Source organism: Scophthalmus maximus, chromosome 6 (assembly GCF_022379125.1).
Source record: "Scophthalmus maximus strain ysfricsl-2021 chromosome 6, ASM2237912v1, whole genome shotgun sequence".
NCBI lineage: Eukaryota > Metazoa > Chordata > Actinopteri > Pleuronectiformes > Scophthalmidae > Scophthalmus > Scophthalmus maximus.
The window spans coordinates 24510291-24520317 of record NC_061520.1 but is presented as its reverse complement, the minus strand read 5'-3'; the positions used below and the strand labels follow the sequence as shown (position 1 = coordinate 24520317).

Genomic DNA, 10027 nt, shown 5'->3' with positions numbered 1-10027 from the left:
GCCTGTATGAATAGTAGTGATATCATCATGCTGTCAACTTGTATTCTAAAGAGACTGTACTGTGAACATTTTTTTAGTCCCGAGGTCGTCTGTGCAGGTTATTAGGCCACATTCATCTGAGGTTAAGATGACAGGACGGAAGATGGAGATTGTAGTGTGTATGAAAAATCATAAATCATAATCCACTAATATGCTTTATTGCGCATGTTGATTTGATTCAGATGTGCTGATAATATACAATCTGATTATTTAAACGTCTTACCCTTCATAAGTGCAACACAGACGGTCCATTGATCCACTCTGCTGCTACCCTAATGAGCTGCTGCTCACTTCCGGGAACTATTGAGAGGCTCCGTGATCCGCCATTGCTGGAAAAAACTGGTCCATTGGAGTGAACGGAGATGGCGCTACTCTGTCTCTCAACGGCTCCGATCCCACCTACACCTACTCTAAAAGGAATCACAGTTTCAGGGCCTGTGGCTCAGGAAGGTTGGCGGTTTGATCACCTCTTCCCCCATTCTGCATGCCAAAGTATCCTTGGGCAAGACACTTAGCCCTGAGGTACCTCTGGAGGCTCTTCTGGCAGTCTATTAGTACACAATGGGTGAATGGGTGAATGGGTGAATGTGACGTACTGTAAAGTGCTTTGACTGGTCAATAAGACTAGAAAAGAACTCTAATAATACAGTCCTTTTACAGTACATTTTTGTTTCAAAATGAACATCATGCTGTATTGAAGAAGACTTGAAACTAGGGATTGAGAACATGAAATCCTCAGGAAGATATTTACTTACGTTATAAATGAAGTGAGAAGTAGAGTCATTGTCTCACAGACTTCTATGGAAACTGATGTCTTTTTGCAACCAGCGGAGTCGCCCTATGCTGGTCATCGAGAGTATACAGGTTTTAAAGCACTTCCACATTGGCTTCACTCTCTGGACCTGGAGTCTACGTCCATTGTTATACTGCGCATATCGTTGGTTCAGGCAGGCCACAAAGACAAGCTCAGCCACGGTCCGGCACATCGGCTGACAGTAGAGATTTCTCTGCCAGCCCAAATCAGCTGATGGCTCAACGGACTTTTTTTATGCATTCAATTGGCAAAGCTCATATTGTGCGCTCTATTAAAGCTGCTTATGCTGCCTTCTCATCTTTCTCTACTGCACGCCACTCGGCAACCCGCCTCTACCCCAGCACCTCCTTTTCATACTGTATCTGACTTCAACAATGTCATCATGTCTTGTCATTGATGGCTGCTCTGTTCTCCACAATGGTCCTTAGTTGCTGCTCTCCCTGCCTCACAGTACATGAAGGCGCACAGGTAGGGAGGTGTGCTCTCCCTACCTCAGGCTTTCAGATTTTGCACATAGAAGGGCAGGGAGGTCCCAGAACAGAACCATAACGCCAAATACAAGTTATTGTGATTATTGAAATTAATAAATTTTGACTATAGGGGTCCTGAATTAAATGCAGTCTATGGTTTGTCTAAAAGGCAATTTTCTGTTTCTGAGCATCGTTACACTTTTATCCGAGGTGGGTGGACAGAGGTTATTGACTCCCTCAAAATGTTGCTGTATGTTTATTGATATAATGTATGTTCTCCATTATTTGAAAATGTACACTACATCCATATCTGTCTGATATACGCAGATTGAAAAATGCATGGAAATTACACCGTGATGACGTGGCTGCAGTGCAGACGTTTTCCTTTTTTTCCATTCTTCGATGTTGAAGTTGAAAGAGAATAATGATTAATAAGAAGTACTGTACTGTACAGCCAGGGCATTCTAACTGACTTTGATGATGTACTTGCTCATCTTCAGACATTTCCCCAACTGGTTAGTTATCTACATTCCTTCTTGCTTGTGTGTAACATATTAATTATGGTTCATGTTCTGCCTCAGCATATCTTTGAGCATTCGACAAATGGTTCAGGTGCAGAGTCAAGGAATTGTTTAAGTTTATGTCATATACTATAGAAGCTCTATAGTCTAAAATGTATTTACTTTCAATGCATGATCAATGCATCTGATCACACATTATTATAAGACCAGTGAATTTTATTCCATCCAATAAGCATCGGCAGTAGTGTTCTGAAACCATTCGAAGCCCAACAGATAAACCACCATGTATTTTAATAAAAAGTGGAAGACTTTCTGCTCTGACAGTCCGTCACTCATTGGACAGGGGCACTGATCAAGGTCACCCTGCTGTCTTAGGTGGAGTTCTGCTGGAACAGGTCCAGGAGTTTACCACCACGTTCTCCAGCACCTGTCATGCAGGTGAGAATGTCCAGGAAGGTTGGAGCTGCACGATTCTCAACTGACCGAACTGAACCCAATATCCCGCAGTGTTGGCCACAACGCGAAGGGTCTCACAGCACAGCTGCTGTCACTCAACTTTATTTTTCTTTGTCTGTCTTTTTTTAAACCATGATCAAATGTGATTCTACTTCCGCTGTCTATCGTCAGCTGCACACTGTCTGCACATGCCACACAAATAACACATTTCAGTCGGAGACCCACATGGAATAAACATCTCTATCGACAACAGGTCGGCTTCACAGTGACAAATCATCACAAACCGGTGTCGCTGGGGGCATCAGGCTACACCTTGGTGCTAGAAGTGAACTCTTCCAACATCTGTCGCAAGACATTGGAATATTTGTGATATATAATAAAATTACATTTATTAGCTAATATATGAGCAAATACAAAAAAAAACTAGCCAAAAGACTCATTCAACAAATTACAAAATACAAAGGAACTGCCATCAATAAGCACCTAATTCATTTTATCAATGGAATATGGAAAAATGTCATGACGTACGTAGACTTTATTGAATGAACGTCAGTTCATGATGTTACATTAAAGCTTCAAGGATTATTTGAGTCTCAATGTAGTGAGAAAAAAAAGAGAAAATCATTTAGAGTTTTGAATATATATGTTTGTTCTTCCTACACACCATGTCACATGGACCATTCATGCGTACAAGCACGCAGCCCACATCCAGCCCACCGAAGTTTTAGAGTATTATGCATTGTGCTACGGTGTATTCTATACATTTGTTCATATTTGGCAGTTGGCCACAATATCAACATTCACAGGCTCTATAGATTTTCTCTTTTCACAATCTCATTTGATTGTAGAGCCATACACAGTTCATTGATTTGCTTATTCAACTGAATTCAATTCAATTGTATTTGTATATTCCAAATCACAACATACCTCGTCTCAAGACGTCACAATATTACAGAGAAACACAACAGTTCCCACAATGAGCAGCTCTGAGACTGGAGAAAAACAAACTCCCTTTTAACAGGATGTCCTTGCATCTCTCTTTCTGTGTGTGTGTGTGTGTGTGTTTGTGTGAGAACATGTCTATGTAATGGGTCATTGACGTTATAACAAAAAACAAACTCTTTAAACCTGAAGCCAAAGTCACATTTATGAAAAAAAGAGTGGAATATAAAATGATTTACTCCGGACATAGTATGTGTATATACACATACCAGATACACTGGTCTTCATCAGCAGACAAAGTTTGGTCTGCTGCGATGGAGTAAAAGATTTTTTTAAACTTTTCAAACGGACACTGTAAATGTAGACGGTTGAAACAGCTGATACCAAGAATAAGTTAGACAGGTGTAATTGCAGGAGCAGACACTCCCTATTTCTTTTTGTTTTCACATTTTCAATTATTTTCATTTATTTCGGTCATCAAATGTCATTGCATTGGAAGTTAGTGCACTGCGGTGACAAATCCAGGCCAGTAGATGGCGCATTCGGTTTAAGGGGCAGTGAACAGGCTCGCCGACGCACACTGAGGAAGAATGAATCCTCCTGCGTGAAGTAACACCAGCCCAACGTGTGTGTCTCATCTGTTTGTTCTCACAGGTCGGTTCATGGTTTAAATGGAATAAGTTTATTGAATGTGAGCAGTTAAACATGTTTCTGACCGAGTCGTTGCTCCCTTTTTCAAATAAGCATGTGAAAGCTGACTTAAAGCAGCGTGAAGTCACTAAATGCACTTTTATGATCTGTTTGTTCCATGGACGAAGGTAATTGTTTATTTTTTTCCAGAGGTTGTATGATAACCAAATGCATTTATTGTCTGTGGTTATGATACATGAGATGACCGATTGTGAGTCAACCTCAGCTGTCGATCTTGACGTCTCAGCCTGTTTTTGAAGCAATAACTAATTCAAAACAGACTTGAAACAGAAACATGAACACCTCAACATACGCCAGCGTATGTTTAGCAATGTACAACTTATGACAGAAACCATCTTTGGGAAAAATGTATCTGACATCTACTTTGACTTTTTAGTTTGGTCCACGTCCCAAATGCTAACACATAGGAGGCAGCCAGCCGCTGAGGGGTTGCCAGGATATCTTTGCTTCATTTGCTCTGCGAATATTTAGGTTTTCAATATTCTTCTTTAATCAATCTTCAATATTCAACCTTGATCTTCAAGTGGAAATGAACCACAAACATCACAACAACATGACACGGAAACTTAAATTGTCAGGCTCCAACTGTAGAGCAACCATATGTAAGGAAATACATTTAAGGATGGAAGCGGGAGAAGTTGCGCATCTAAATGAGCTGCTTAACCTTGAGTTCAAGACTTAAAAAAGGCCTGTCATACAGTATAATGCACACAAACACTGGCACGGTCAGTACACATAGCTGTCTCACATAAATAATTGCTCGTCATCTCTGGAGCTGTTCCATAAATTCACCACTTGAACTTTTAACATGTCTAATTTAAATCTTCTTATTCGGTTGATTTTAAAATTACAAATTCCTTTCAGATGGTCTTTTCTGTGACGTTGCAGGCAGAGGTACCACGAGCTGTCTCGTTCTCGTCTCTCCCTTGAAAAAGATGTCGGTAGACCACAGCCTGTGATGTGAGTGATGGTGTCTCCCCGGAGATTATGCCCCAATTCAGGAGTGACTGTGGACAAAAAAAATCTCTTATATATGTGCGTCAACACTTGTCCATCTCGCTGTTCTTCTTCCCACTCTCTATCTCGGAGAGAGATTCTTGTTTTTTCCCTGGGTGGCCTCCTTCCGTCACTCTAATCAGCCCTTTTAATTACCCTCGCTCTCAGCCACCCAACGCCTCCCTGTCGCCCCTGGGAGTCTCTGCCTGGAAAAGGAGAGGAATGGAAAGTGAGTGCAGGGACGGATGGCAGGCAAGGGGCTCGATGGGGAGGCTGTGGGGAGACTAGGGGGAAGTGGTGACATGAGGCCTTTGCCAGTCCATCAGCGGCCCTGCCAGCTCGCCTCACTGCCGGGATGCTGATGTCCTGATTAATGGGGTTTCCCTGTCCCGGTCTTATCCCAGCACTGTCCTCACACAGCACGACACAGAGCCAGGACAACGAGGATAAACAGGTGCTCAAGGTCACTGGTCTCACATTCAATAAGATGTCAAGTTTAGTTAACTGCATTCATGAAGTGCTTTAACTTTGTAAAGTCTTGTTTCCCCTCTTATATTCAGATTCAAGATTTCTTTCCTGGTTGATTGGATATTGTGGAATCAATGACACAAAGTACTGCGGCTGTTTCGGAGCTAAGGTAGGAGCGGCACAGGATAAATATGGTGTTCCTAATAAATTGCTTGTGCCCTCTCTTACTCCCATTGGAGCTTCTGTACAGAGATAGAGCCCTGAACGAGACAGGCGTATTGGACTGTGTTTTGTTGACCTTGACTTCTCGGAGGACTTCCTCTTCTGCTCCGGTCTTGGTTTCTCTGTCACTAGTCGTCACGGCAAAGGGGTCAAAATAAGCTGCTTCCACAAACGACCTACAAATAGTTGTTAAGGTGAGGACAGTAGCGACATATTTGGTTAAGTTAAGTTTCGAAATGTTTCTGACTTTCTGACATCAATTGTATCGTATATAAAACTGTTGAGCAATATAAATGTTTTTTTGTGAAAACACATTCACTTTGGCCTCTTTCCCACTGCGAGCAGACCAGGGTCCGATGATCGTCTAGCGACAGTTTGCGGCTATAGACGGCGGTAGAGAGCGGTGTGCGCCGTACAACAAAGAAGAAGAACCGTGTAGTACACAACAGAAAGCATGGTCGCCAGTGAGCCGGTGGTCAACGTCCCCTTATATCTTGTACTTGTCACTCTTTCAAAGTTTACAGACTCAGCGCAGTGTTACGAGCCGAGCCTGGTCCTTTAAGCAGGTGGCGCTATGGGTGTGTATGAGAGAAGAAGAAGGTTGGCGCTGCACGCTGGTTGTGCACGTGGCTGCAGCCACAAGGAGAACGGGCTCCGCACATCATCCATGTTACTGACAGTTTATGGTCACTGTGTAATGAGAGACGCCTGATGAGGCCGTGTGTGTCGCCGAAGGGTCGAAATAAAGTGCCCCGTTCTGAACCTCATCCATGATCTGGATTGTGTTAGTTGTTACCACCAACGAGCCAAAGCTCGGCTAAGCGAGCTAGCTACATGCGAGAGGTCTCTTTACTACAGCTGGTGAGGTGACAGCAGTTACCGACGGTGGAGTCGAGCCTTCGTTTCCTCCGTCATCGCGCAAAGTAGCGCGTTCACCCGGGTGTGACGTCACATCAATGCCCATCGGAGGTGAAGCCGATTATTACCCGACATCTGGCCAGTGTTAAAGGGCTTTATATAAGTTTTTTTCTAGGCCTTGCTGCTTTTGACCGACGGCAGATGATTCTAGACTCATGGGTGGAAGCAGAGGACAAGGTGTGAAAGCATCAGTGTGAGCTGGAACCATGGGAGTAGGCAGTGTTACGGAAAGATGGTACCATTAAGTCAGTTTCCGTTGACTTTTTGAACAGATTTTGGCTCTTTTCTTTTCATCTTCCCTTGTATGTTAAAGTAAATGTTATGCTTTGCGTCCCCGGTGAGCCAGGGTACACACTGCTGCCATTGTTTTATCCCAGGGTTGGCTGAGAAAGCTTTTACTTTCAGCAGTATGTGGTGTGTCTTTTACCTCCGCACGCAGACCCACGAGGCAATATAAATACACCATGATGTAATGTGAATTAAAGAAACATCAAGGTAGGCGGGAGTGAATATTTCATGTGCTTACCCTAACCCACCGTGTATACAGGGCATGAAGATCTTAAGAACTGCAGTTCAATCAGTTTACTTCATGTTGTCATGGGCTGGAGATCACACCAAGTAGTGACTGCAGAGGTACAATAGCATGTCTTGGTCAAAAACTAAAGTATTGTACATGGTGGAAAAGTTTGGGTTGTCCTGGATCCCTTAGTTTCATGCTCTGGTGAAAATCGAATTGCCGAGATATCTGCCCACCACTTTGCTTCAGACTGACCACAGGACAGGTGGAGGGACAACCCAAACTTTGCGTTGTGGCTAAAATGAGAAACATTATCATCAATTTATTACTTGTATTTTGTCTGGTAAACTCATATACCAAACATATTATTGTTACAGTATCATTCCTGGCCTGCTGCTGTTGTCTGCATGCATGCAGTATTTTCCCATGTGAACAGACCTTTGCCAAACATAATCTCAATGGGCCCATCTTATGGGCATTTTTGTACTTTACTTGTTCTCCCTTCAGTCCCATATATTTTCCTGACCCACCATCTTATTTAAGTCATTCCATTTTCCTGTACCTTAATCTTAATATAATATAATGCAGGTTGAAGTTCTCAGTTATGTGTTAGAGGTGTTAGCTGATTGAACTCATTAGCCGCAGTTCGGGGGGGTTAACATACCTGTTGGGATCTGTCTGAGGGCATCTCCGCTCCCTTTGTCAATAGTGAAGTGGCTTCCTGCCAGAGCGCCGCTGTCACACAGGCCTCATCCTTAATCAGTCAGCGTAACATTCCGGCTCACGACCCCCGTATGTTTGATCACAACGTGACAGAGAAGTCTTATTAGTCCTCTGTACCCTACAGTAATTAAACCTGTCTTGTTATTTTCGATTCCCTCTGCCCCCCAGCCTGAGTATCGCTTTTCTCCATCCTCTCTATAATTATCTATCTGGGAGGCAGTGGGGAGCCGGAGAGGTTGAAGGTAAGTGTATTTACTGCATCACGCTGACAATAACATTGGCTGAGCCATTGATTTTATTTCCTTCTTTTTCCTTTAAGGGATTTAAGAAAGTAAAATAAAAGTTCGACGTATATATTTGGGGGGGGGGGGTCTGTTATTCAATTGGTATTTCCTGCAAAGAAAATGCCAAAAAAAGAACATTAATGATTGATATTGACTATGTGATTGCAGGATCCAGGTATTTGTATTAGAGTTTGTGAACCTAATTGTACAAGACCTCTTTGAGAAAACAAACCGCAGGTATTTATGTATGTATGTATGTATTTATGAATGTGGAATCAGTATTATTAGATTATTAAAAGTGCCAAACCTCCTCTGTACCGGCCAGTTTATTAGGTACACCTAGATAAGGCTAATAAAGTTTAAAGTCAGGTGTTAATGTTAAGATTTTTGTTTCTGATCTGTTTTTTAGTGTTATCTGTCCATCCCATATGAATGAGTATTGAATCAATATTACAGTACAGTATATATATATATATATATATATATATAGTGTGTATACAGTATTGAACTTTTGACTTTAGGTGTACCAAATGAAATGCCAAGTCTTAATATATGAATAGACAGGTTAACAAAAACTAATATTGATTAGAAATTCTATAATGTTATGTAAATATCTCATATAATGAGGAATTATATCAGAATACATAGTCAAATGCTCAGCAGTGAAAAGTGACTTATTTAAATTTGTAGACTTAATTTTACTTTCAGTTATAGTCAGACTTTGATTTAAATCATTGTCTAAATATGAGGATGCGTCGCTCTGTGTAGTGATCTCTCCCTTTATCCAGCTGCTCTGCACTGTGCTTTCATTATCATGATTATTGTCTCATTTTCTCACAAAGGTTAAATGAGAGGCGGGAGGTTACTGCAAGGCTGGTTTCACAGTAAGCTACTGTACAGTCCTCGACTGAAATTGCACTTTCAAGTCTTCAGGAGGCATAAGAAATCTCTTTCACACCTCAATGATCGTTGTGGCAGGTGTGGAGGCAGAGCAGACGCGCGCGACCAAGGAGAAACACCCCCACACGGTGCACACTTGATCAATAAAGTACATTTAACAAAATGTTTCGATCGTTCCAGTCAAAAGACGTTCAGATCGTTGTGTGAAGTGTTATTCATTGAGCTAGTCTTGAGGAGCAAAGTAACCTTTTGAGTTGTGCACAAAAATAGTTTGTCATTTGAGGTAATGTAAGTTGATCGGGGGGATCCAGTGTTGGATCCAGAATTTGTCAAGAGGTTAGGTAGTGTAGATTGTGAATTGTTTTTACATTTCTTTTTGTCAAGAAGGACCCCCATACCTCCCACCGATTGGCTGTTTTGTTTTTTTACATAACCAGGCATTAATAGTAGTGATAATAAATGTATCAGTTAAATGAACTGTTTTATTATTATTAGTCATTATGTAATTCATCCATAGTGCAGTAAGTCAATTCAGCATTTCACAGCAGTGTCACAAAAACAGTAATTTCAGGTTTATATTTATTCAATTATTACATTAGCCTTTTATGAATTAAGCCATGCTCAGATCATGGACTGTTAATGTGTAGCATTGTGCGCATTTACAGGATAGCACGGGGCACAGCTATCTAGTAACTTTTAGTAGTGGCATATAACGTTAAGAAATGTAACTTGTAAAAGATGATATTTAAGTGTGCCAGAATTTCGAGGTCATCCCCGCCATGCTGTCAAGAATCCATTTAAAAGTCGCATTGCATTTGTACAATGTCAACACTGAAAAGCAGCTGATGTTTTCATCAAATGTCAACGAAAATATAATAAAAATAATTTGAAGAATTATTCGAAGAAAAGAGGGAAAACAATCTAAAAGCTTGTCAGATCAGACAATGGTGTATTTACGCGTTATAAACCTAGGACTGGTGCCAAGCAGAAGAATGCCAAATATCCACACGATTTAATCCTGAAATTATGGCTGAGTAATTGACGAG

At 41.5% G+C, this 10027-nt stretch overlaps 1 long non-coding RNA gene across 4 annotated transcripts; it reads left to right on the top strand.

Annotated features, from left to right (window-relative positions):
* Positions 1-3852: 3852 nt before the first annotated feature.
* On the top strand, positions 3853-9827 carry LOC118310138. Of its 4 annotated transcripts, XR_004793731.2 has the most exons (8): positions 3853-3896; positions 4842-4913; positions 5118-5403; positions 5510-5833; positions 7966-8039; positions 8250-8318; positions 8924-8965; positions 9060-9827. It is a non-coding gene; the product is annotated as an uncharacterized LOC118310138 (long non-coding RNA). The 4 variants fall into 4 exon arrangements; XR_004793732.2 differs by lacking the exon at positions 8250-8318 and having other exon boundaries at positions 8924-9827; XR_004793728.2 differs by having other exon boundaries at positions 8250-9827.
* Positions 9828-10027: the final 200 nt, after the last annotated feature.